The sequence below is a fragment of the Corapipo altera genome, unplaced genomic scaffold (genome assembly GCF_003945725.1).
Source record: "Corapipo altera isolate COAL_440 unplaced genomic scaffold, ASM394572v1 0, whole genome shotgun sequence".
In the NCBI taxonomy this organism is placed as follows: Eukaryota; Metazoa; Chordata; class Aves; order Passeriformes; family Pipridae; genus Corapipo; species Corapipo altera.
This window is the reverse complement of record NW_020884872.1, coordinates 53,832,578-53,860,405: the sequence shown is the minus strand read 5'-3', so window position 1 is coordinate 53,860,405 and position 27,828 is coordinate 53,832,578. Positions and strand designations below refer to the sequence as shown.

Sequence of the window (27,828 nt, the reverse complement as noted above, 5' to 3'; positions counted from 1 at the left end):
TGAGGGGCGGGCGAGGAGCGCCGGTGAGAGGCGGGGAGGATTTCTAATGAGGCATTGACACCGGCTGTCCGCGGCCGAGGTAGGACCCAGGCGCCGGTTCCCGGGCGTTTCCGTGGGCGTGTGTAGGGACGGCCGGGGGCAGAGGGGGCGGGAGAGAGAGGGGGGGGGCGGAGTTGTGGGCTTGGCGGCTCTGGCCGCGCGTGTCTGTATGTAATGCGGGTGAGGGGAATGGTTCTCCGTCGGGTTTGGTTACCAGAGGCCACATCTGGGAGGGTTGTGTCCAGATCCAGGCTCCTCAGTACACGAGAGACACGGAGCTCTTGGAGAGGGTCCCGCGGAGGATCACAAAAATGATGAGAGGTTTGGAGCACCTCCCATATGAGGAGAGACTGCGGGAGCTGGGCCTGTGTAGTCTAGAGATGACTGAGAGGGGATCTCATTAACGCATATAAGTATCTCAAAGGCGGATGCCAAGAGAATGGTTCCACACTCTTCACTGATGCCCAGCGACAGGACGAGGAGCAATGACCATGGACTAAAACACAAAAAGTTCCACCTCACCATGAGGAAGAACTCCTTTACATTGAGGGTAGCAAAGCACTGGAACAGGCTGCACAGGGAGGTCACAGAGTCTCCCTCTCTGGAAACATTCAAAACCCACCTGGATGTGTTCCTGTGTCACCTGCTCTAGGTGACCCTGCCCCTTGGTAGGGGGGTTGGACTGGATGATCTCCAGAGATCCCTTCCAACCATAATGATTCTGTATTGCTCTCAAACCAAAATGTTCTGTAGGTGCTCGTTGAAGTTATGCAAGGCAGGATGGATGCAAACACCAATTCTCACCCTATTAATGTTTAACACCATTCATATCTTCCGTGAGACAAGGGAGCTAGAACTGGAGTTTTGTTTGGATAGTGATGGATATTCTTACCGCAGAAAACCAGCCCGTTCCTGTTTTGTTTGTCCCTGACTTTTGACAAGCCAGTTTCTCTTAAACTCTAATAAGGTGGCATGGAACTGCAAAGTAATTTTTGTCTTTAAAGATTTTTCATCCCTTCAGACAGATGATGACCAAGTTTCCAGCTATGGGTATGTCAGTATTACCACTGTAGAAAATACTTTGCCAGACTGCTTTCATATCTTCTCCAGTCTCTCCTGTCCGCAGGAAGGACAGCTTGCACTAGAGACTGAGGTGCTAATTATCACATACTGCTTGACAGACTGGTCATGGCAAAGCATTTTGAGTGTTTGCTTTGTAATTTTTTACCTAAGGACTGGCTTGGTGCCCAGGCATGAAATCCAGCTTTTCACCCTTGTGCTGTTCTTATCTGAACATAGACAAAACTGAAAAAATATCAAAAAAGAACAAGGAGAAGAAATTCACTGGCAGCTTGTACAATGGCATTAATATTTCCCTATATCTCCTACATTTATGTTACTGTGTCTGCCTTTCATAATTGTATCAAATTGGTGGCTCATGCACATTTTGTAATCCATTAGTGATCTCACAGCTTTTTCATCCCCCAGCCTCTAAGAGATCACACCTGTAATTAGGACTAATTAATAGATGTCTCTTAGCATTTAACCTTGCATTTTGTGTAGCTAAGTGCCATCCCATACTCGTTCTTGCCCTTTTCAAAATCAGTTGGCTTTGTATGTAGGTACGATGTTTATGTCTTTGATTTATATAGCTCGTCATCTGCAGCTTTCATTAATGCATCACTGTTTTCTGTTCATGAATGCAGATGTGAAATAAAAGACTAATCCTTTTAGAACTTTATTTCTTGCCTCTCACTCTTAAGTACTTCCCCTCTGAGGAAAAAAGCATACACAAATCTTCATGTTGTTGAAGCTGGACTGCATTTAGTGCCCAGATTTACTTTGTTAAATCCAGATTAAACATATGTGTACTATAATGCTGACAATAGTCTAAATCCAGGCCTGAGTAGTTGTGCGTTCTGGCCACATGGTCTTGTCCTCTGTCAAGCAGAGGAACCAACATTTGTGACATGGTACCAAATCAGTTCAGGAAATTGATTTGGCAAAAAAACCCCAGAATTTTCCTTTTAAATGGTTTTTATCTGGTTATCTTCTGAAACCAGCAACAAAAAAGGACTTTAGGGAGAACATCTGATTGTTGGTGAGACTGCACTGCATCTTAGATCAGCTTAAGGTGCTATGGAGCTGTATCCTAAGCAGGCATCAAGAATTTGATGGTACTGTCAGGGACTAGTGGGCTGACCCTGGCTGGGCAACAAATGCCCACCAAATCTGCACTATCATTCTCCCCCTCAGCTAGGCAGGGGAGAAAAAACATAATGAAAGGCTGGTGGGTCGAGATAAGGACAGGAAGAGATCACTCACCAATTATTATCACAGGCAAGACAGACTTGACTTGAGGAAATTAGTTTATTATCAAATCAGGGTAAGGTAATGAGAAATAAGCCCAAATCTTAAAAATACGCACCCCCCCCCCCCATTCCCTTCCCTTTGGGACTGAAATTTACTACCTCTTCCTTACACAAGGAAAGGACTGCTTACACTCTTCCCCTGCTCAAGCATGGGTTACATGGGTTACCCCCCCTCACACAGGGTTACAAGTCCTGCCAACAAACCTGCTTTGATGCCTGGATCACCTTCTCTCCCTCCTTCTCCACTGACCTGGGTGTCTGCAGAGTGTATATTCTCAGTCCTCTCTGTTGTTCTTCTGTAGGTTTGGGGTTTTTTTTTACCCCTTCTTACATCTGTTATCCTAGAGGTGCTACCACTGTCACTGCTGGGCTCAGCCTTGGCCAGCAGCAGGTTCATCTTGAAGCTGGCTGGCATTGGCTCTGTTGGACATGGGGGAAGCTTTTGGCAGCTTTTCACAGAAGCCACTCCTGTAGTCCCCTCCCACCACTACCAAAACCTTACCAAGCAAACCCAATACATGGGATCAGAATCTTCTGATGTAAATTCAGGAATCCAAGTGATTTCATACCTCTCCAGTGCTGCAAATTTAGAATTTTACTATGCTGTCTAAACCTGTTTAGAAGGCCAGCAGGGTTGATTTTTTTTTTCACTGAGAATTTACAATGAATAAAGGAACAAGAATGTGCATGATTTTTCTTTCAGCTGGGAACTTGACGTCCTGCCTTGCAAACAAGCCAGGGATGGTGTAGAGGACTGTATTTCAGTGATGAGTTTATACACAACAACATTCTCCTCAACTCCAGAAAAACTAATTCATTTCCAAAAAAAGTCTGCTCTCCTTTCCCTGTGAGTGAAACCAGAGAAAAAAATAGAATTCTTTATACAATTCGTTTTCCCTACAGCTCTTAATTACCTAGACTTAAATATGTTGTGTGATAGCAATGAGACCTAAGTTTGACTTTTCTAGCTGTGTAGATGACAGAAGGAATGACAATTTCAACAACTGAGATATCTGGCAATGTATGAATGCATTTGTGCAACGAAAAGCTTTTAAGGAAAATGTAAAAAAAAAATTTCAAACCAGAAAATAACAAAAAAAAAGTCCCCCTGGATCCTGTGGATGTGACTGAGGTGAAATAAAATACCTCTGACAACTCTTTGGAGAAGTCCTTCTAGTTAATACCACAGCAAGAGAGAAAACAACTGCAGTACATAGGAGCTATGCATCCCATATGTCTGTATTCCACCTGTCTGGACCTAGTTTAATTGAGTTGAGAGAGAAAATAAAGAAAACAAATAAACAAAAAGTGAAATTTTAAAAGTACCAAAAAAAAATTACCTTACCAAGATCTATTGGTTGGTATTTAGCTGCCTGAGCAAGATGGTCACTTTTCAAAGAGTAAAATTGTTCTGGAAAGTGCATCTGTTTCTTGAAATAACTTGGAACATGTAAAATTACATTAGGGGGTAGATGGAGCTGTTTGTTTCTTGAGTAGTTACATTACAGATGGAGGCATGTTCTTACTAGACACTTTAGCCTGAATACAATTTCCCAACATTTTCTGAGTTGCCATGATAAATTACCAAGATTATTTTGCTTATATGCATCATGGGGAAAAAAAGTTCCTTGACAGCATTTTCGAACCACAACTTAGAGTACAAAGTGCTGGAGAGCTGTGTTTAAAGGAATGTTATTTAGCCTGCTTTAATTCCTCCTGCTCTGTTTCCTATTCTCCCCTCCTGTAGTCCATGTTAGATACAATATATTGCAGAACATTCAATTAGAGCTACGCTGTGATACAAAACAGGGACTTATAATTTTCCACTTATCCAACAACAGGTAAACATGACCACAGTTTGGAGTCTGGCCATAAAATTACGTTTAAGTGTTTGTATCTTTGGAAGATTTCTCCTCTGCTTCTGAAGCACACAGTGTCCCTTAAAATCTTTTAACCATCGTTATATTTCTACATACACGAGTACATGTGCTGTTTGAAGAACACCAATTTTTATACTCCCAAACAAGTGCCCATGTGGATGAAGAGGTTATTATACAAGCATCTATGGAAGTATCAAATCTGAAATGTTAAGAAAGGCAGTAAAATGTCTCCCACCTGCAAAACATGCTTTTAGCCTTGGCAGTTTTGGACTGAATGAGGCATGTTTGACTTCCAGGAATTTTTGCTGAAAAAGCACTGAATTAAGCCTTTTAGCAGCTACCCAGAAAATTAAATCTTGGCACCAGCATGCTTTTCTTCTATATTGACAAACAACGAATTAAACAAATGAGCATCACCAAGGAATGTGTTACAGGAGGGAGAGGGAGGCAGAAGACTCAGTGTTTCTCCAACCAACCATTTCCATACTGAGCACATAGATAACAGTCTGACCCTTTCTGTTCTTAGTGAGGCTGTGATTTCACCAGGTGTATCTAGCAGTGCTTACTCCCTTGAAGAAGGAGAGGTCCTGTTTTTTAGCCTCACTTCTGCCTCACTATCTGTTCCTGGTCTTCTGCCTGCTGGCTGCTCCTTGCTCTGTGGTCTGCGCTTAATGAACCTACAGTGAGTCAAATCAGGAGAAGGCATAGATGTTTCTCTGCTGGTTCAGAGCCTTGAGTCAGGGAAAGGTCTCAGTGGACACAGCAGAGGAGGCAAGGAGATCTTCCTCTTTTGTTAGTAGGGAATCACAGAATCATAGAATTCTTTAGGTTGGAAAAGACCTTTAAGATTATTGAGTCAAGCATTAACGTGTTTTGACTTGCTGATCTTAAAGACCTTAGGGATAAGGTTTCTTCTTGATACCATTTCCTATAGTCAGAGGGCTGGGATCCTTCTTTGGTCTCCCTTAACTCTCCTTTGGCTCAGCATGGTGGCGTGTGTTTTGGCTCCCCTGATTTCTCTCTAACTCATCAGTGATAACCCTGTGACCCATCCCAGTGGGTAGAGACATCTCCTTGACTGCAGAATCCCGCTATGTAAGCAAGAGTCAGCTGCCTTTCTCAAATAGAGTCTGGTTAGACTTTTCTGTAGGAAATTCAGCCCTCCAGAAAGGAAGGCATGATCTCTAAGTTGTTTTTGTTGCAGATTGTTATTCTGCAACAATTACAGATTCTATGTTTTCTCTTCTTTTTTTTTTTTTTTTTTAAGAATTATAGTGTAATGTAAATTTAGCCTGCTTAAACTAGCCTGTTGTTATCCACCGGTGAGAAAACTTTAACCTCCTTTAAACAGGAAGTTTCCACTTTCCTGAGCCTACAGCCCATATGAGACAGGAGCAGCTTTCTATTCCAGACTGTGTCACTGCATTTCTGTGTAAAATATTGGCATACACAGGGCTTTTAAAAAGCATTGTTTAGCCAAAGGTGGAGGAAGATTGTAAGACTTTAGAAATGCCATCCAAAGTTAATCATCAGAAAATTTGACACACCTTCATAATCTTCCTTTAACAAAATAATAATTAAAACCTATTACAGTTCTCTTATGTCACAAACATTTTACAAAAATAATTTGTCATAACGAGATGATTGCATAGAAATGTCATATTAGTCATATGGAAATCATAGTGCTAGGTCTCTGCTACAGAAGGTTTATTTTATGTGTGTGTGTAGTTAAATAGTACAGATAACCATATATCTCTGCTGAAGTATCAGCACTGGATTTTTTTTTTCTCGATTGCTTTGAAAAAGTGATTATTAAGAAATCTTTAAAACAATATGAATATTCAAGCATCAAGCAATAGGAAATAACCCTAAGTTGCACCAGGGGAGGTTTATATTGGATATTAAGAAAAATTTCTTCACTCAAAAGGTGTCAGTCATTAGAACAGGCTGCTCAGGAAAGTGGTTTAGTCACCACCCCTGGAGATATTTAAAAGATGTGTAGATGTGGCAGTTCGAGACATGGTTCGGTGGTGGACTTGGCAGGGTTAGGTTAATGATTGGACTTGATCTTAAAGGTCTTTTCCAACATAAATGATTCCATGATTCTATGATAATAAGCATTTATCAGGAAAAAGTGTCTGGAAGAACAAAAATTAAATATTCTTTCTTCTGTCTGACATTATTTTGTCATGGAATTTGATTTATGTAATAGGGGGATGACACCATTCCACATGTATACTGTGTCCTGTTTTCTAGAATTTATTTGAAATCACCTTAAATAATTTTCCAGATGAATAATTTTTTGGGTGTCCTATTAATCTTAAAAGTAGTTTGATTTATCTCTTTTGTCATGATGATAATTATGAATTTTTTTTTTTGAGTGATAGTAATGCTTTTGGGATGCTTCATTTTTATATGTATGAAGTACTTCTAAATTATTTTCCATAAAATTCATATCCATGTTTTAACTGGGCACTGAAAAATAGAATTCCATCTTTTGATTTGACATTGTCTAATAAACTGTAGTCGTACAAATCTAGAGGGAGGTTGCCCATCCTTCTGGTGAGGAAAGGAAGACATTTTGGGAAAGATATGGATATAAAGAAAGCATGTCCAAATCTACAAATTTAATCTTTTTGCTATAATTGTTAACTCTATCAAAATGCTTTTTTCTTGATTATGTAGTGAGCACAGGTTTTATAGAAGATTTTATTAACTGTGTGTTGGAGAATTGTGAGAAGATAATATTTTGTCAGCTAGTCACCAGTCTCAGAAAATACATGTACATGTATTACCTGCCTGCTGCAAGCAGCAAATTCTGTGATCTGAGCATGCTGCTCTGAAATGGCCCAGTATGTATTTCACCTAATTATGCAGATTCTTTTCTCCAGTAAGCTTTCCTCTGTGTTGATTTTCTTTTGTCCATTATCAGACTGGGCAGTTCTATAATTTATTTTTACTTCCACTTTGTACTACAGTGGGTTGGCTTGCTACTGGAGACAAAACCACCTTATTTTTGAGATGATTGAGAGAAATGGACAATATACACAAACGTATTGCAGACTCTGATAGTGAGTTACGCATAAGAGTGTACTGAGGCATCAATTCAGGCTGAGAATGTTTTTATTGTAGTATCCTTTTCTTCTGTAGAGAATAAATACCAATCAAACCAAGGTGCTTTTGCAAAACTACTGGGGTAGTTTTCTTATGTGCTGTTTCATTTCATAAGCAGGTTAGGATTTACGTGCAGATTTAAATTGTTACTAAGTCCGTGAAAATTCACTGAGAGACCAAAACTTCATCCTTTATGTGCAGCCATGATAAAAGAAAAAAACAGCAAGAATTCTGATTCAGCTCCTATTGCAATTTAATTATTCATAAAGTGCCTAGCCTATCAGATTTTTTTAATGAAGGATACTTTTTCTTAAACTGTAAATAAGTCGGGTTGTTCTAGTCTCTTCATAGTTAACATTTAACTGAAAAGAACTCCACAGATCCTTCCTGAAGTGAAGCAATAAATTAGGCCAAATTGTCTTTCCCTTTTTGAAAGTAAAGACTGGCAAAGAGAAGGGGACTAAAGAAGAAATTAATTTGAGGTCCAGGAAGTTGTGATTCTGACAGACTTAGTACAAGATTTCAACTGTGATATCCCTCACAGTTCTCTAAACAAGGTCATCTTGTATGTATTCTCTTTATTCAGTTGTTTGTTATGAAGATACCTCTTGTATTTTTCTTTTTCTTTTTGTTCTCTTTGGTGGCATGCCCAGAAGAGAGTTTATAAAATCTGCAAGTATTACTACAAGACGACAGTTCTCTCTGACATGGAGCTGAGGTTACACAGATCACTATTTTAGCATTTGAAGGGATTAGAAGAGAGATTTACTGAGATGGCAGAAGATGGTGCATCTCTGTGGAAATGAAAGAGGGGTGAAAATCTGTGTTACGTCTCCAAAGTCTGGACTTTTAAATTGCTAAATCTTCTTTTGGCAAAAAGATAAACATGACCTTTAATTTTCTTCATCTAGAACAGGCCTTTCTAACCTGCTGTGGTTCAGGACAGCAGCCTTCAAATAATGACTATAAATCAGGCTTTGCATTCTAATTTCTTTGAGTACAAAGCCAAGTATTTCTTTGCATGTCGCCTTCCTGTGGGCTTCTTAATTGGTCAGAGGTTTAGCTGGAATGCTCTGACCTGGGAAATATGCCTCCTCGTGCGGTGCTTGCTGTAGCACAGTGCTGGAGATTTGTCGGAACATTTAAGATGCTTTTGTGTTAGACATGGTAAGAAATTTCTTGTTTCTGGATCATTACCCATAAAACAAAATTAATTCTAAGAAGTGCAAAATTATATTGGCATAAGGGATTTTTAAGCTTTGAAGTGTAACACTGTTTAGAAATAATGAAGAAACAAGCAGAGAACAGAAAATGCCCCTTAACTAGCAAATGAAGACAAGTCACAATTTCTTGTGCCAAACGAATTTCTGAGGAATGTGTAATTCCTTTCAATAACTTTATGTTTGCTTTCCTTTGCAGGTTTTTTTCATATAGCGTGTTATCATGTTACTGTATCTTTATGCCATCTCCTAAACTCTACTACTTGACAAGGCTTAAGAAAACATATTAATACCTTTAAATCTTCTGATTGCAATAAATTTTAACTACGGATCCAACACTACCAACAGAAGTGGTAGGGGTCAGCTGACCAAATGCTGGTGCCAACTTCGTAAATATCTATACTTAAGGTAGTTCCCTTCTGTTCCCTTTATATTCAAAGCAAAGAAGGTACTTCTAGTGCACGATTTGTATAATTCTGAAGTAGTCATCCGAAAAAATGAGCTATTTTCTCAAAGTGCCAATTTCTTCCCCAGCAACAGGGAAAGGCTAGGCTGACTAGGTCTCACGTTGGCATCTACTTCATATAAACAACAGGATTTGGTGAGGTGAATCCCACACCATGTTCATGCCCCTAGGTTGTTCTGGAGCTTCATTATTCAGACCCCTGTTCCACTGTTCCTCTCGTGTAACTTCAGGCACCTCGTTGAACTCATCTTGATTTTGTATGGTTCTCTCAATTAGAATATGGGGAGACAAAGCATAAGAGATTATATCAATCTTTAAAAAAACCCAACAAATCTCAGTTAACAATCATGCCTTACATGAAAGTATAATCACATTAAGATTAGAAGAAGAAGAAAGTTCAAATAGGATTTCAATGGATAAATACAGTAATGGTTGCCATTCTCATGCAAGAGCAAAAAATAACCACATTTCACATTTCAGGAGCAACTTCAGTTGAGGCTAATGTGATGCCTTCACAGAAGAGGGCATCTTTCATCTGCGGAATTAAGGTTTTCCTCCTATGAAAAGAGAAAAAAAGTATTTTAATGATTATTTAAATGTTCCCTTATCCTTCATGCCCTCTATCCTGCAAACTTCACTTGTACTGAGATCAGTTGTCCCACCCCATGGAGTCAGTTTAGGCCATTATATTTCTAACTTTAGCAGATAATTCTCTTTTTCTGAAAGCTCCATTAAACCTTTTCCCTTCAGCAACTGCTTTGGTAACACTCCCAAAGGTAAATCAGAATTGTTGTTTTTAGAAGGGCAGAGTAGTATACAGAGAATGTAAAACAAAGTAGTAAACTGCGGCATAGAACGGAATAAAAGAAATTAAATGGAAAAAAATGGAAAAGGAAGATGGAATAAACTCATTGGAAAGCAGATGTCACAGAATCTCAGAATAGCTGAGGTGGGAAGGGACTTCTGGAAATCACTTGGTCCAATCACCCTGCTCAAGCAGGGCTACCTAGAGTAGGTGGCTGAAGACCATGTGCAGATGGCTCCTGACTATCTTCAAGGATGAAGACTCCATCGTTTCCCTGGACAACCTGTACCAGTATTCTGTTGCCTTCACCATGAAAAAGTGTTTCTTGATGTTTAGAAAGCACTTCCTGTGTTTCAGTTTGAGCTCATTGCCTCTGGTCCTAGTTCAATACCTGAATTAAAAGGAAATGAGCTATATGGGAAGGTGTTGGCAGAAGAAAGAAATACGAATTAGATTGGAAAAGAATGGAGCAAATTAGTGGGTATTACCTGTCTACTGCCCAGAAAGGTAGAACCAAAATGATAAAACCACAAGGATTATTAATGAAGTAGTAAGGTCATTGAAACTACATACAATGGGAAAATTAAATGGGCAAGTATGGGATAACATCAAACACATCGTTAACTTGTAAAATCTGTCCAAAACTCAAATGATAGAGGAAAAAATTCTCTGAACTTGCATGTTTTTCATAGTTTCATTATTGATTACATCTGTACAGTCTCCATTTGGACACTTTTTTTGTTTAGTCTGGCAAAAAACTGCTGGCAACATGCTATTGTGCATATTTCTTCCTCTTCTATATCAAATTATTTTTTTTTATCCTTCATAATTCTAACATTATTTACTTTTTCTCTTTGTTTTCTGCTTTCTTTTGTTGATCCCTACTTTATTTATATTTTTCTCTTGTCTCTCTGTCTTCCCCATGCTGTACTCTCTCTACTCAATTGTATTCGTATTGCAGAAATTACCAGTTCTTCAGGAGGTCTCACCTTCCATCTATTTTTCCTTAATATGTAAGCCAAGAGATGGCTGCTGCAAGTCTTTTATTTATGCTTAAATTCATAGTATTATCTATTACATTAAAATGTGCTGTCTGATGTAGGTAATAAGCTCCTGGATCTGGTTTGTTTTTCCATACAGAATAATCAGTGATACAAATTCAAACAGTGTATTCCAAGTGAATAACCTATTTGAAGGAGCAAATATAAATGTTGCCTAAAAAGAGAATTAATGTCTTTCCTCTCTGTTACATCATATTCCACCTACTGTAAAAACAGCAGATTTCCAAACACAGGAGACCTATTCTATAAATTAAAAAATACTGCATGGAAAAGCTATACATTGCATAATAAAATGTATCATATTAACATATATAATTAAATAAAAAAATGTATCATATTAGCAATTTTCCTTATTTCTGTATGATTCACAATTAAGCATGTTGTTTTTGAAGGAACTTCAGGAACTAAAATGGTGATGCAACATTCATTTTGACATAATGACCAATCTTAATACACAAGTTGTAACAGGAATCATATTCTTACAGAATTGAGAGTTCCGTAGTTTGTAGGTTCCAAAATCATAGTAAGTAAATTCACAACTAAAGACAAATACCCTCAGAAATAATTTAAACTACTTTCTTAGACTTACTGCTTTTACTAGATCTGTACTATGGCTTTTAATCCATATTCTTTCTATCTATATCACAAATAAGCTGCTCATCTTCAATAAAACTATTATGGAAAAGCTTCTGTAAAGGAAAAAGTGTTGTTATTTCAAGGAAATCCTCTCTACTCAAAAGTTCCTGCAACTTGTAATTTTTATAGGAAATTATTGTTTAGGTGGTTTAGGGGATGTGGGAAGTTTATATTTTATTTTATTTTGTTTTTTTAATTATAGGTTTTTATTTTGAAAGGGAGAATGTCAGAGACATTAGATTTTTGAGAATTATTTGTAGATGCTAAGTGAAGTCCGTGCACTATTCTACAAATTCAGATTAGCCAAAAACCCCAAGATCATATCCGAGTGCATTTTCTCTGCTTTGCCTGTTATTTTCTTGTACAGTCTATGCTGAAATAATGCAAGAAATAGAACATGTCTATTTCAGGTAAAGCTCCTATTGACTCCCTAGACAGGCAAACAAGTGTAGAAACTAATGGTCTTCTGAAGTAGAATGATTGAGTTTGTTGAGTGACTTGGTGCCACATACAAAACGATCTTGGTTGCTATTGATATTTTGTCAGACTGAGAAAAAAGTAGTCGTTTTTGCTTCAAAGAGATTCTTATTAACTCTGTTTCAAAGCCCATGAAGGCATGTTTTATCAAAGGCTTTATCGGCACTGTGGAAGTTGATTTTCTAAGAAACACTATTGACTTCTTGAGTCAATCATTCTGTTAAAGCTGCTTGTATGATTTTCAGAACATTGATGTTATAGGAAAGAGGTAATCTTGCTATTTTCTGATGTGCTGAAGGTTTTTATGTTGTTGCCTACATTATTCTTTACGGACTTGTGGAATATTTGAGGCTGTAAGGCACTGCTGAAGATGGTCTGCTTTACCTCTCCTCCTCAAAGCAGTGTCACCTAAAGCTGATTGCCCACCTCCTTTTCTAGTTAGGTTTTTGATATCTCCAAGGATGAAGACTCCACAGACTCTCTGGGCAACCTACGCCAGTGTTTGACTACCCTTACAGTAAAAGGATCACCTCCTTTGACCTGCTGGTGATGCTCTGAATGCAGCCCGGGAGGCAATTGGTCTTCTTTGCCATAGGCACATTGATGGCTCATGGTCAGCTTGTTGTCCACCAGGTCCCTGAGTCCTTTTTTTGCAAAACTGCTTTCCATCCAGCCAGTCCAGTGCAGGAATGAGCAGGATCAGTGTTTATATCCTGAAATGATGTGAAGAAAAATGGATTAAACATTTAATTGTCTGACAGATGTTACATCTAGAGGAACAAAATACTCTGAGAGTGTTTTGCTGGCTGAAGGCAGCAGTAAAATCCATTACCTTAGTCTTCTCTGCTTATGTCTGAATAAACCCATGTTTCAATAAACAAGGCCTTTCCTTGTATGTTGTGTGCCTGAAGTTGACTTGTTAAATGTATCAAAATCTTCCTTGTGTTAGGGATCCCGAAACTGCACAGTATACTCTGGATGAAGTCTCAGGTGATGTTTGCAGAACAATCGCTTCCCTTAATCTGCTGACCTTGTTCCCAATGCAGCCCAATAATGCACTTGACCTTTGTTGCTCACTTTTCTGCACAGCTGATGTTCCCAAGAAGTTTTGCTGACTTATGTTATTCCATCCCAGAAGCAGGACTTGCATTTGCCCTTGTTTAACTTTCTGAGGTTCCAGTCAGCCCATTTCTCTAGTCTCTTGATGGGGAGAAAGACACCCTCTTGTCTTGTTGTTCTCCTCCTTCAGCCCTGCCCTGGAGCATACTGATTTTGTGATTTTCTGCAGGCTTCCTCATAGTGCATTCCGTCTCTTAATCAGGCTTTTAATAAAGTCATCCTCCCAGCTGTGACCCCCAGGGACTACCACTACCAGCTGGACTTCATACCATTGACAACAATCCCTTAAGTGCAGCAGTCCAGCCAATTTTCCACCTGCATGATAGTCCACCCTTTGAAACCATATCACTTTGCTTAAAGGATACAATGGGAGACCACCCTGAAAACTACAACAGACAGGGTAAATGACATCCACTTGTGCCAGTTTGAGCTACCACAGAAATCTAAAATCCAATTTTCAGGCTTCCCCCACCCCTTCCCACAATTTTATCTCAACACCGAAGAGAAAACTTTCGGGCAGACACTTCTATGGGGGAAAGGGGAAGTAATATACACTTTATTTACACAAATAAATACTATACAAGCTAAAAGCAACTATATATATATATATTACACTTCTATCAGTCCCTTTAAGCCTCTCTCTTTAACTTTAGTCCAGGAAAATCCCTTCAGAGCTGATAGGTAAAGCAGTCTCTCTCTCGTGGGAGTTTTCGGGGAACCTGAAACACTCATTCTCCAACCTCCAGCTGCTTGCTGAAGTCCTTTCTTCCTCACGAAGTCTAAGAAGATAGCTTTGAGTCCTTTCTCCTTGATTCCGTGCCATTTCTGCTTGTCATTCTCTCTCTCACTCATCAAACCTCGGTTCGTAGGCTGCTGTGTTGTGGTTAGGTTATCAAGCATCCTCCAAGTAAGTTTTCAGCTGCCCCCGGGCAACTCCCGAGCCTCTCTCTCTGGCCCATCTCCAATTTTGCCTGGGATTCTTCTTCCTGGCACTGAGCTGCATCACTTTGGCTCTGCTTCAATGCTGAGCCTTCCTTCTCTTCTCTAGTTGTGAGAGCGAAACAGCCTCCTCCACAGCCTGGCTGCAAAGGTGGGGGGCGGGGAGGGAAGAAGAGGGCCTGGCCACAAGGCCTGCCTCTCTCTCTCCCACTTACCAGTTGTTTTGTGAGTCACGTCCCTCACAAACACAGACTCACTCCAATGCTGCCTCCAACCCCGGCTTAAGCAGGGCTGTGGGCTGCAGGGCCCCCCTTCCCCCGGAGGGGAAAGAAAGGGCCCTGCCACCCCCAACCTTCTCTCACTCCCCCCCCCCACACAGCAGACACAGACAGAATTGCCCACAGTTTCCGGTGGCTCCTTTTTCAGCAGGAGCGAACACAACAGGTGGTGATTGGCCCTCCAGGGAACACTGCCCTGGCACCCAACCACCTCTGAGCCCCCCGGCTCTCAGGGGGGGGGCAGTCTTAACCCATGACACCACTGTTTTCCCATCATCTCATCATGGAAAACTATCAAGTTGCTCAATCAGAATTTGCCCTTTGGAAATTGGGGCTGATTGTACCCACTCACCTCTAGTCTGTGATACGCCCCAGATAAAGAATCCAGGAGGATTTGTTCCATAACCTCCTCACTAATGTAAGAACAATTGTTATGTAGTTCCTCAAAGCCTCCTTCTTACCCTTCCTGGGTTTGATGTTTGTATTTTACCAGTCATCAGGGACCTCCTATAATTGCCCCAGCCTTACACAGATCGTATAGTGTAGCTTTGCAGTGACACTGGCCACTTCCCTCAGCACCATCTTGTTTACAGAAAGGCAATCTTCATCTTAGACACTGTGTTTTAGCACACATCGTTCTGCTTCTGTCTTTTTCCCTGTACACATACATATTGAGAAAGATATATATACAGGTTAATGTAGAGGAATTCCAAGCCGGTGATAGGAGAATATAGATTTTCAAGAAAATCTTAAAAGAGAACAGAGCTTTTTTTTTTTCATGAACATTTTGAAGTCAAAGGGAGTTTTTAATTTACTTCAACGGATCTGAAATTTCACTCACACTTATTTATGACTTTATAAAATTTGGAACATAATCTGCCTTTGATTGAAGTGTAGAAATCTCTTTGAATCTTGTTCTAAAGTTTTAGAGAGAAAAGTAAATTGGAATTGGAATAATAATAAAAAAGAACTGAAAAGTTAGAGCATTCACAGGTTTTTTTTCTATAAACTCTTGTTTGATTGTGTTAAAAAAGTGGGGTGTGAAATTCATGAAAATTCATTCCAATTTTTTGATTGACAACAGATTTATATACTTTATATTGGGTTAATTTTAACCCATTGACATGACTTTGTTCATACAAATTCTGTACATAGGATCCCCTTCTGGCCAATAATATGCATTATGCATGTAGTGGACACAATGCTGACGAAAACAGATGATGTCTGTGAAAGTGAAGTTTCTACTGGAAGTGGCTTAGTGATTGCAAGAGTTCAATGATCCTTGTGGGTCCTTTCCAGCTCAGGATATACTATGATTCTCTGATTGAAACAGTTGTTTTAAGAAAGTGAAAATCCTCCATTTTAGGGCAGTTTTTAAATGTGAGTCTGCACTTAAACTATCTTATTGGAAATGAAGACATAGCAATAAATAGTATTGCAGTAGTTACAATAGGGAGTCAAGTGAGATGTGAATATTTTCGCTGTTTCAGTATAATATAGGTCAATGTGATAAACAGTGGAAGATCAAAAAAAAATAGGGGAGATACTTAAATAAGGGAGATAAAATTTTCTCACTGGTCTGCCAAAGACAGACTCAGGAGGAAAAAATTCAATTGGTTAATACTCAAGCTAGATACTGCTAGGTTTCCACAAAAAGAAAGAAAAATGTTTTCTAAATATGTACTTCACTAGTCATATTTGCTGATCTGTAAGACATGCTTCTACAAACCCTTAGAAAAGGAAAGGATTAGTTTTAATCCACATGAAATAGTGCATTAAGCTGAGAAGACATAGATATGATTATGCTAGAGCAACTAGGCTCTTAATACAGTTTATTTAATAGAAACTGAAAATGAACACATCCTACTTTTAATATTTGCAAATTTCTTAGTTGCAGAGAGTTATTTTTGCTGTTGGCAACAGTTTAGACAGGATTTGTTTTTTTTTTTTTAAGTTTTAGTGCTGCAAAACATATTTAGAACCAATGTGTTAAAATTTGCTTTGCTTATTCAAATAATGCTTGTTTTACGCTGTATGAAGTCGTCTGAACAACCCAGAGAATTTTTTTCACACTGTACCCCAATATAACAAAAACTCATAACAATTGTGTGACTTTTTTATCAACATTTCTTTAGGAAGCAATAGCTCCTGCCTTGTTACCTGGCTTGGAGGAACTAGGCAAGGAGAGTGAGTCAAAGAACTTTTTATCGTGCAGTCGTATGGCATGTTCCATTTTCATGCCATCTCATGTCACATGGACTTCCTTCTTGTGGATCTTGAGTATGTCCAATCACTCAGTCTAAAACTCATACTGAAGATCCTGCTTGGAAAGCCAAATTCCTTAGCAATGGTGTGTCTTATGGAAGTGGCTCCAGACCTTTTCCAGAATATCAAAGAATTCCTCAGAATAGTCCAGCACGCACACTTCTTTCCCACTGTAAAAAAGGCTGCAAAAATCACTGAAACATCTGATTTTTGCTACTCTCTCATTTGCTCATGTAATTAGATTATTGTGGGCCACTGGTATTTGGGTAGGGCAGAATTCAGTTTTGTAAAAGTATTTTTCCTAGTGCCATTTGAAATACTCTTTTTTGATCTAAGCTCACTACATTGGCCTGGCAAAGATGCCAATTCAGAGACATTTGCACCCTTCTTACTTCTCGGTGTGATACCCAGGATAGCCAGTGGCAGGGACAATGTCCCTAGCTCCCATCATTGCACATCTAAATCCTGTATCGAGTGCTTGGACATCTGAACTGTTCTGTAGTCTCTGATATAGTGTATGCACCTCTATAGAGTACAATAGTTTAACCACCTAGATTTTGGCAGTTGTGACCTCTGACTGGATCCCACTCTGGTTGCCTTGACTCCCGTTAAAGGCAACTCTTCTAAAGTAAGATTCATCTGCCCTATTTGATATGTTTGTCTGGTGGGTTGACCTTGTCTGGATGCCAGGTGCCCACCCAGCTGCTCTATCGCTCCCCTTCCCAGCCAGACAGGGGAGAGAGTAACGTGGAAAAACAACTCATGGGCTGGGATAAGACAGTTTATTTAAAGCAAAAGCAAGAATTTGTGCTCGCAAAAGCAAAGCAAAGTGAAAGATTGCAGGGTTTATTCTCTACTTCCCGTGAACAGCAATGGCTGGCCACTGCCAAGAAACAAGGCTTCAGCACACATAATGGTTCCTTAGCAGGCAGCCACTGGAGACAATGAATGCCTGCCTTCCTGCTCCTTGCCTTAGCTTTTATATCTGAGCTGACGTCATAGGGTGTGGAATATCCCTTTGGTCACTTTGGGTCAGCTGGCCTACTTGCGTCCCCTTCCAGGATCTTGCCCTTGATTGGGGAAGGAATATTACAGTGCTGATGCTGTGCTCAGAAGTAGCCAAAATACTGGTGTGTTATCAACACCCTTCTAGCTACCGATGCAAAGCACAGCACTGTGAGGGCTACTATGGGGAAGTGAACTCTAGCTCAGCTAGACCCAATACTGTTTGTTTTCAGATAATTTTCATCCTTAAAATGTCTGTTTCTTGTTAGTCGTTATTGAGGGGATGCCACATGCATGTCTCTGATTTTTGTGTATTCCAGCCCATTTGTGTTTGGTGGCTCAGCAGTGCAGCTTAACAATGCAGATTGGTTTGGCACAGAAAGTATTGAATCTTGTCAACAAGATGCATGATATGTCCAAATAATGAGTAAAAGAGAGTCTGTCATAACCTACCTGCATTTTTTTGTATATTAAAAAGCCTTCCAATTATTTTTGGTATCAATTTGCTATTATTACTTATCATACCTTAATTATGGCTACTTGTATTGCTTTTTCTGTCTCTTCAGTCATGTAGCATGTATTATTCTTCCCTAGGTATTATTGATATTGTACAACCTTATGATTAAGTACATATGGATGTTTCAGTAAATTAGCCCTTCCCTCTAGCTAAAGACAACTGAAAAAGAAGTAAAGAAGAATAGAAATTGAAAAGTTATTGCTCAAACACCAAACATTAGGAACCTGTTAAATTTTTGGCTCAAGAGAACTGGATGTAATATACCTGCTTTCAGAAACTAAAACCACCTTAATAATTAGAGGAGTGCGAGGAGTAAATTTCCCAACTTCTCTTATTCTTTATAATATATATATATTAAATATCTAGATGTACTATGTGCACCAGTTTTATTTGGGATTTGTAAGTTTCCTAATGTGCAAAAGGTTTCTGAGATATATACATATATATAGCTGCTGTAGTTTTTGTTCAGTGTAGTAATCCTACTCTGATCTAAAAGCTTTTTCTTTTATTAATACGGACTTACATTCTCCGTGTGGAAAACCTGAGAAAGATATTGCTTGTCATTAACTTGATTTTATATTAAACCAAGTTATATTAATCACCTTACAGATATTCTCAGGATGAGGAAAAGTAACTAAAATAAGTAGATACCTTGCGATGTGAAGTTTATGCACAGATTTTGATTTAGCTGCTCTACCAGTAGTCAAAAGAACAGAACAGCAGTACAAAGCTGAAGAAGAAAACACTGTATGAAGAAACACATCCTACTCTATTAGAAATGGAAAACAAGTAAGAATGAAGACAGAAAACACAGATTTGCGTTTAGGCCTAACTAATTTCCCTAGCCCATTTCCAAAACCAGTCTCTCACCACTTATCAGTGCTAAGGATTCTTTAACCAATGCGTGTTTAAACACTCAGACCACTGAAATCAGTTAGCATAGAAATTTTTTGGCATAATCCTGTTTGAACACAATCCTTTTTTTCCTTAAAAGTTCTAATGCAAAGCACTACTTTATCTAAATAAAATTAGAACAAAACAGGTTCTATATCTGCTTTGAAAATGGAAGAGTCTCATCCACAATTTTGTGTAGGAGTGGAAAGTGATACAGTGCAATTAGTCTTTAAGAAAATAAGCAAAACTCCACAACAAGCATTTTAAAAGTGTGATCAGGCTTTTTGTTGTAAGCTACAGAGGGGAACATGTAACAAAGGAGCTCTGCTGCTACCTTCTTATTCTTTAGTTGGAATTGTGAAAGTCTCTCCCTCTCCCAAGGCCCTGTTTCACTGGCTGCTTTCCCAAGGACTCACTGACCTTGGCGAGAATGAGATACTGTATTTCTGTAACTGCAAAGGAATGGGACATCAGTTTGTTGGAGCCACACACACATGGTTTATTTTACTCTTGACATGTAAAGTAACTAAGAGTCTAAAGATCAAACCTAAAATTCTGATTTACAATGAAAGATTGAAAGGCATACATATAAAATGGTTTGATGTTTTCTGTATGAAAATCAGCAGCCTGAGTTGTTTCTGTCAGGAGTGACAAAGTGGTCTTCATGGAGAAACTGGATGCTCTAATCGTAACACAACTGGAAGCATCAGAGATGCAAATTCCATTTTGTTGTGCCCGCAAAGGCAAGCTGAACACAGATGGGAAAAACATGTTCTCCGGCTCTGACTTTTGCTTGATCATGCTACCAGCAAAGAAACCCAAGTGAGTGTTTGGACCATAGATAGGTAACAGCCTTTACTTCTATGTGTTTCTTCAAATTGTCAGAGAACTCTATCTTATACATACTGTAGATAATAAGCAGTTGGTTTTGCCTATATCACAAGTTTTGTGGATGACCCAGGTAAGAAGAAAGAAAGCATGAAATCTTATTTGTTATAGTTGTATGACCAGACTTGCCTTCTCTTTTACTACATCTTGGATTGTAAGAGAGAAAAACATTTTGAGTATCCAGAGAAGCCCTTAGAAGATAAGAACATTTTCCTCACATTGAGGTTTTTTATTTCATTTACGAAGGTACAGTAACTTTGCCTTGGCTGTCCCATTTGCTCTCACTAAGGCTCCTCACCATTATGGGCTGCTTACTTTGTGTCCCACCTGTTGGCCTTTGAGAAATCCAGTACCAGCTCATATTCTTTCTTTGCACACAGAAAGTTAAATAGCTGTCTTTTTTTGCGTTAACAACTCATTGATCAAGAAAATGTCAAAACAGAGAGCAGGATATGACATTTTAGTACAACAAAATTCAATAACCCTTTTTGTGATATTTCCCTGAGCTGGAGAATACTAAAACAGAATGGAGGTGGAGGACAGAAACTGACATGTATGAGTGGAGTTAACTAATCCACAGGAAGGGCTCAATTTTACTTAAATTAATTTATTATTTTATATCTGCAGTCATTCTAAGCAAAGTCACCTAAGGAATAAAATTGCCGCAAACACAATAGATGCTCATTATGAATCAGAAAGTTATTCTGAACCAAGACAGATTTGTTTCAGAAGTCCGAGACTGGCAATCCTGAAAGTAGTAGTTTTGTATGGTCTTTTAAAAAACATTTCTTTTGTAATGGCAGACAAAGGTGAAACACCCTTGAATTCAACTTTTTGTCCTGTTTGACTAGAAAGCATGGGACTAGAAATCAACTGCCCTGCCCTTGACTGGGAATCTGTGACAGGAAGACAAAAGGAGAACTACTAATACTAAGAAATACTAATGTATTCAAAGGTAAGACCTTCCCAACATATGTCCTATTGCCTTATCTTAACCTAGGTGCTTTAAGCATAGATAGTTCATTAGGAACACTCTGGCTGAATGGTACATTATTCTCTGCTGAGCTTGTTGTTTCCTGTGATAGGGTATAGGGGAGAAGGCCCCAGACTTCTAAGAAGAGCATGGCTGAAGGACAGAAGAAAATAGCCACAAGGTGCAACAAGGGAAATTCTGACCAGATAGTAGAAAAAAAGAATTCTGTGAGGGTGGTTGGACAGTGGCACAGATTATCCAGAGACTGAGAAATCTTCATTGTTGAAGATGCTCAGACCTCAGTGAGGCAAGGCCCTGTGCTTGCTTATCTAGTTGACCGTGCTCTGAGTAGGCTTTGTATCAGACGACCTGCAGGATCCTGTCCAAACTCTGTTGTTCTGCAATTCTGTGGATCCAAGGCTAAGATAAAGGTATAAGCTTTTCCCTACCTGATTTTCTGCCCTATCTTTTTATCCTGTTCTCTTTGCTTTTACAGTCTAGTCAAAAGAAGATACCTAAAAGTTATACGCAACTCTTGGGCTTTTTTTCCAGCCTTAAATTCAATCTTCTTGTCTCCATTGTTAAACATCTCCAAAGTATTATCCTGTTTATATCATCATATCTGTCAAGAATTAATGCATTACAGTTCTCTCTGACCTGATCCACTAGGTTTATCCCACATAAAGTACAACTGAAAAAATTAAAATTCTCTGTTCAAAGAAACGAAGGGCTGTTTCTTTTATTTCAGAGAAAGCCTTTGTTCTAATGAATTGAACTCTTTGAAAAAGTTTACATAGGGTCAAAACCTCCAAGCAGGAGTGAAATGGTTTTGTTTTATTGTAACTGAACAAGTCATCATAAAGAAATGGCAGCAGAGAGAGCCACAAAGTTTTTTTCACTCGTAATAACAACAAAAGGAACTAACTATGGCAGTAATAGAATAAGAGCATTTTCTCTATGACAATATATGTCATTGAACCATAGACAACCTTTTCTAAAAATCAAGTAAATCTAGCAGATCTTTGTAAAATGCGAGATTCATTGTCATAAATTAACAATGCTGCATATTGAATCAAAATACCATGGAACATAATATGCAAACTGGAAGTACAGCTGAGTGGCAAAAGGGAATAAAATACTTTGGAACTAGAGTGAATAAGGAAGAAAATAAAAGTGCCTGTGCAGCAAAATAGGTTCTTTAGATTCTTTCTGGCTTCCTGGAAACTACCACAGTAAAGAATACAGATTAAGGGAGAGCAGCTTGAGTGTGCATTCAGACAGACATATCTTAGCAACCATGATTTTTAGGGAAGAAACGTTAAACTGGATAAAAGGTGCAGGGAGTTTTCAATTCTTCAAAGACTATTTTTTATGCCACAAGCTTTAAATCACTTGTTTCAAAAAGCAGACCATAGTGAGACAGTTTGTGAATGACTCCATCAATAAAAAGAAGAGTGTTTTGTTAAAACGCCATCGTCCTAAACAAGCTGCTGCAAGTAGGGTGGGCAAATCTATTAACGACTGAGGGAACACATCAAAAGTCATATTTAAAGGGACAGTAAATTTCCTCATTTGCCTGTTAGTCTTGCTGTGTGCTGCTAACACCTGGGAAGGCACTTAGTCCCTTTGAATATATTTTATGCTTAAGTAACAGACATTAGAGTTGTTTATCCCAGTAAAAGTGAAAATATGTGAGGTAGCCAGGTTTAAGAATAAGAATAACAACACCCAGAATGATTATTATAAAATTTCTGTTTATAGTGCAATAAAGATTGCATATAAAGGTAATCATTTTGTATAAGGAAAATGGGTTTGTTTTGTTTTCTGGAAGATCATTACATTAGAGGTGTTTTATGTGAAAAAAAAACGGGGGAATAATCAGTAGTAGTTAGTGGGGGGAAAGTAGCTCTAATATTCAAATGCTACCTGGAATTTCAGCAGACCTCTCTGTAACAGCTCAGCATATTGAAAAATCCTGGTAGGTTCCATAGTACTACAAATCATAATGAGAAAGTTCACCTAAATACACATATACGTTATCCTAGCACACTCAGCTAAGTTAAGAATTTCCTCAGAGAGTACAAAATTCTTCTGGCAGTCAAGCCTTGAAAATAATTTTTTCCCCCATTTTCATCACTATCCATTTTTACAGTCCTGTATGGAATCACTGACAGTGTCTTTACTTAAGTGATTTAGTGTCCAGCTTTCCTGCTGCTGTTAAATATGATAGTGAAATTTCAAATAGCAATTAATTAGTCAGCGTCTAAAGTGCAAATGGAGTGTGATTTATTAAACTATTTTTAGTGGTCAGTTCAATATCTACCCTATATACAGATACCCATGTTCAAAACTTTCCAACTGCATTTTATTCCTTTGCAAGAGGTTGTGGGGAGAAGAAGAGAGGGGAACTATATAAGATATTATCTACCATTTCATATCTGTTCAGGATTTTCTTTCTAGAACCTCATAAAGATACTGCTTCCAGTCTTTTGAAAATTCCCACCTCCCAGATTCGAAGATTGTCAGGGGCTTTATTGAAACCATTCTGACATGCTGTTGTTCACAAACTTTTCATAATGAAATGTATCTTTTTTCACTACAGTGTGGTTCTTCTAACTCTGTGATTTTGCGAGAGCAGAATACTTCAGGGCAAATAACCTGGCAAAACTCAGGAAGGAGGTGAGTATCTGGTAAGCATTATATTTAAGATGTTCTTCTGTTGAAATAATTTTGCCCATTTTCAGATCTGATCAGAAGTTCCCAGTACATAATGGCCCTCTGAAAAAGCTTGCATTTATAAAGGAGTTTGTCCAGGACACTGTCAGGCTGTTTCATCATTGGGTGGTTCTCTGAGAAGGATAAGTTACTGAAGAAGGCAACAGCTCACTGAGAAGCATTTTAGTGATGATTGGTTTTAACTATGTTTTGAAAGACAAATACAGTGTTTGTCAATCTGTTCGAAGAGCTTCCCAGGGGGAAGTTTAATGTGTTTGTGGGAATTGAGTTTCTGTTTTCATAAGTAAACACTGTAAATCATGGACACAAAGCCACAGAAAATGAGAAACAAATAGGTACATTATACTTCAAGGTATGGGGTTGAAGTTTCCACATCACTTAGAAAATAATAATTTTATTTAATGGGCATATTACTGAAGATACATAAAGATTGTTTTATTCTAGAGTTGCTTCTTCTGTCATTAGCATGTATGAACACTGAAAGTGTCTTTCAAATGTTAATCTTTCTGCTTTCCTTCAGACAAATTCTACTGGCCATCTCAAGGTGTAGTAAGGGTAAAATCTTGAATCTTCAATTTCTTAGACAGTCTTTTAAAATTACATACTCTCTGTAGTTTATATCTTCAGCTACCTCCTCAAAAAAGACTCCTCAGTAGCCTTGGGTCTCAACCTACATAGGACAATTTGCACAATATTGTGTAGCTGCTTTGGAAGAAATTATTTCACTTGACAATAGGTCCAGCAATAGTACCTGGGGAGGCTGTATGCATTTGGACTGGTGTGCTAGTCTTTCAGAGAAGAATTTCTGTGTCTTTCTCTGTATTTTCCTGGTTTCTAAATACTACCTGTTCCCTCCTGGGTTTCCTCGGAAATCTTTCTGGCTTGTTTGGCTTTTTCCTGCATCTCTGCTAAGAAATGTGAGCAAACCAGAGAGAGGAAGATTTGTTCCTCTGTGTTTTCAGTAGAGGGGAGGCTGTAGGTTATTATTTATCTCCCTATCCAGAGAGGCCAAAAAAAGGGGACCCAAACTTTTTCATGCTTCTATGTTCAGCCAGCTTGGTGATACAGGCTCTCTGGGAAGGAAAGAGGGGTAGGTGTAGGAGGTAGGAGAAGGGCAAACATGCTGTTGAGTAGGTTGGGCTGTTTCACAGCTAGAGCCACAGCTTTTTTCGATAGGAGAGAGCTCAAAATGCATTAGCGAGCCATTTGGTTCAGAGAAAATAAAAGATGTGAGGAAATAAAAGGGAAAAAGCACCCCCCCTTCTTTCACATTTGAACACTCTGGATTTTCATTATAATCCATTAACCTACACATAGCCTTTCATTAGAGCCCTTGGGAGACTGGAATATTTTTGGCAATGTACTGTTATGATAAATACAAGTTAAAAACCCACATAACTGCTCCCTTCCAAGAAACTGAAGGGGTCATAGAGAAACTTAAATCTTTTTTTCTGAGCCCACCAAGAATTGTGTGAAATTGCATGAACATCAGATATGTTTCACTCCATATTTGCATGATTTTTGTGAAGAGTAATCCCACTCCCCCATAACTTACAATTATTTGTCTACTTGGTATTCAGTACATAAGGCACACATAAAGTCTTTTAAATATGTGTGATTAAGAAAAAAAATACTTACAGGTTGGGAGAAATAATGCAGTTTTAGTTTAGAAGGTAGTTAAAAAAATAGGCAGAATTAAAAACTGTTTGAACTAGTAAATTTTTCTGGTTATCACAGAATTATTTCCCTTAGTTTCATTGAAGGCAGCTGTAGTATAAAGCGAGAGCTTGCTGGTCTTTCTTGTTTATGTGGTAGCACATTATTTTCCATGTTCAGACTGAGTCACTGCTATGATGCTTTATATAATTCACCTTAGTGTTTTTTAAAGGACCTTCAAGGTGCCCATTTAATTACCTAAGCTACTATCTTAACTACTGTCTGGATGACACCAAAGGTCACTGTGATTAACTGTGGGACAAACAGTACAATCCATATTTTACTAAGCAGTTTTTTAAACAGGTTTTGAAATACAGAGTTCTAGAGTCTCAGATCAAAACCTCTTTAAAAAATAGGTAGTAATTTTCCCTGCATTTTTGCCAGACTTCTCAAAATGTCATCATTATCCCATAGACCTTTTAAGAAATTATATTCCAATTTCTGTGCATTACTCTAAGCAAAGACAATTTTTTTAAATAAAATTCTCACTTCCAGAAACCTGTTTGAAAGCCATACAATTGACTTGGAGAAGGTGCTGCAAATTTGTGGAGAAATTAAAACTGGAAACACTTTCAATTTTATATGTAATAGGTGAGATTTTACCTCTGCTGAAATAGTTCTGAACTCTTTTGCAGAAACTGGATTTTCTAAATGTGGTACTGAGAGCTTGAATTGTTTAACATATGTAAACTATGGATGTTCAGTGTTTTTTTCCCTGTGAATTATGTTTACAGCAGGAGAGCTGTAAAAATATTACTAACAGATATCTGAATTACATTAGAACACTGGTACCATAATTATGTTTTTAAAGTATGGTATTCAAAGCTTTCTTTTTGCTTGAAAGCCACCTCTTATTAACTAAATTAACAAATTTTACTCTGTAGTCATTGGGTAAAACTCTTTCAGCCCTGAAAAGTTTTGGTCACGTTCAGAGAAATCTGTAGTGAAAATATGCTGCTAGGAAGCCTCAGGCAGAAATTTGTCCTATTTTTACCATTCAGTTATTTGTTGTAGGTGAGAGATGGTATACAAATGAATTACCAGAACCTATATCTTGTTGCAGCAATATTTTATTCTTCTTTATAATATTTATTTTTATAGCTATATAACTTCCAACAGCTCTTTGTGAGTTCAGAATTTTTAATATCAGCTGGTCGATAAGAAAATTTCATTGATTTTCCACAAGGTGGCATGTAAAAATCAGTCTGACTGTAGCTTAATTAATATAATGCAGTTAATATACACTTTTTAAATGTCAAATGCATATGCATACCCAATGAACAGGGAATACGTTCACAGTGCAGAGTGTACTGTAAATGGCTATTTAAATACAGCATAGAAAGTATTACTGGTCTATCAGTAGCTTAATTCCAGAGTTGATTACTATTGTATAATTTACAGAATAACTTATCCAAATAAGATCTAACCTAGGCACATAACAGGTATTTATATCATGAAATTAGATTAAAATTGACTGACAGAATGAGATTCTATGGAATTGTCCAGTTAACTTAGGAGAGATTATTTATTCATGATTCAATATTATTTATTAATGCTTACATTTTATGAAAGACAAAGATTAGTATCAATATGTTCCTATAATGTAGATGAATAATTTTTAAACGGAGCATTTAGGTATTATTAAAAACGATTTAATTTGTGAGTTAATGTGCAGTTTCTGTGCTAGAGAACTTCCTACTCAAACCAAGAAGTAGTTCCGACCTAAGTTGCCATCTAAGCAGAATCTAGTCATGATTTTGCTTATCTAATGGTGTAAAGCCAGTGAGTTGCTTCTTCCAGTGCTGGAGATGTCCACATTCCCTAAATTTCCTAGTATTGCAGCAAAAGAAATAAAATGTTTTGATCTACCACCAAAAAGTTGCTACTATAGTAGTTTTCCCATCTGATTTAGAAGCTGAGTGGACAATAAATCTGAGAAACACTGTACTTATAATGAATTTTGAGGAAAAGAGACTTTTGGCATCCAAAAAACAGACATTGATCTATGCAGTGAATAGTAAACTGTAGGCCCAGATGAATCCTACAATGAAAGAAAATTGCATTTTAACCAGACTGCGAACCAAACACCTTACACAAGACATCTAATTTTGCAATCACTCTGCAGCAGATCTCTGTCTCTTTCTACAAATGTGAAATAGAATCTAGCAGCACATAGCAGTGTTGTCAAATCCATATCAAAGACATCTTATTACCATCTGCTATGAAAAGTTCCCCAAAAAATATGTTGCCTTTTTAATTTTATTAGTCAGAAAGATTATTTTTCCATGGGTGGTGGAAGAGCAACGAGATTTTAAGTGGGCAGGAGACATCTATATCATATTTATGCCAAATGTGGCTTAGAGAAATATTTACAAGGGATGTGAAGGAAGGAAAAAACCCTGAACCAATATGTCTGACAACCAAATTC

The 27,828-nt window shown here is 38.2% G+C and overlaps 1 long non-coding RNA gene across 1 annotated transcript; it reads left to right on the top strand.

The window, feature by feature from the left end:
• Positions 1-9: 9 nt before the first annotated feature.
• LOC113949181 lies at positions 10-25,991 on the top strand. The gene is made up of 3 exons (XR_003528375.1): positions 10-79; positions 23,551-23,627; positions 25,896-25,991. It is a non-coding gene; the product is annotated as an uncharacterized LOC113949181 (long non-coding RNA).
• Positions 25,992-27,828: the final 1,837 nt, after the last annotated feature.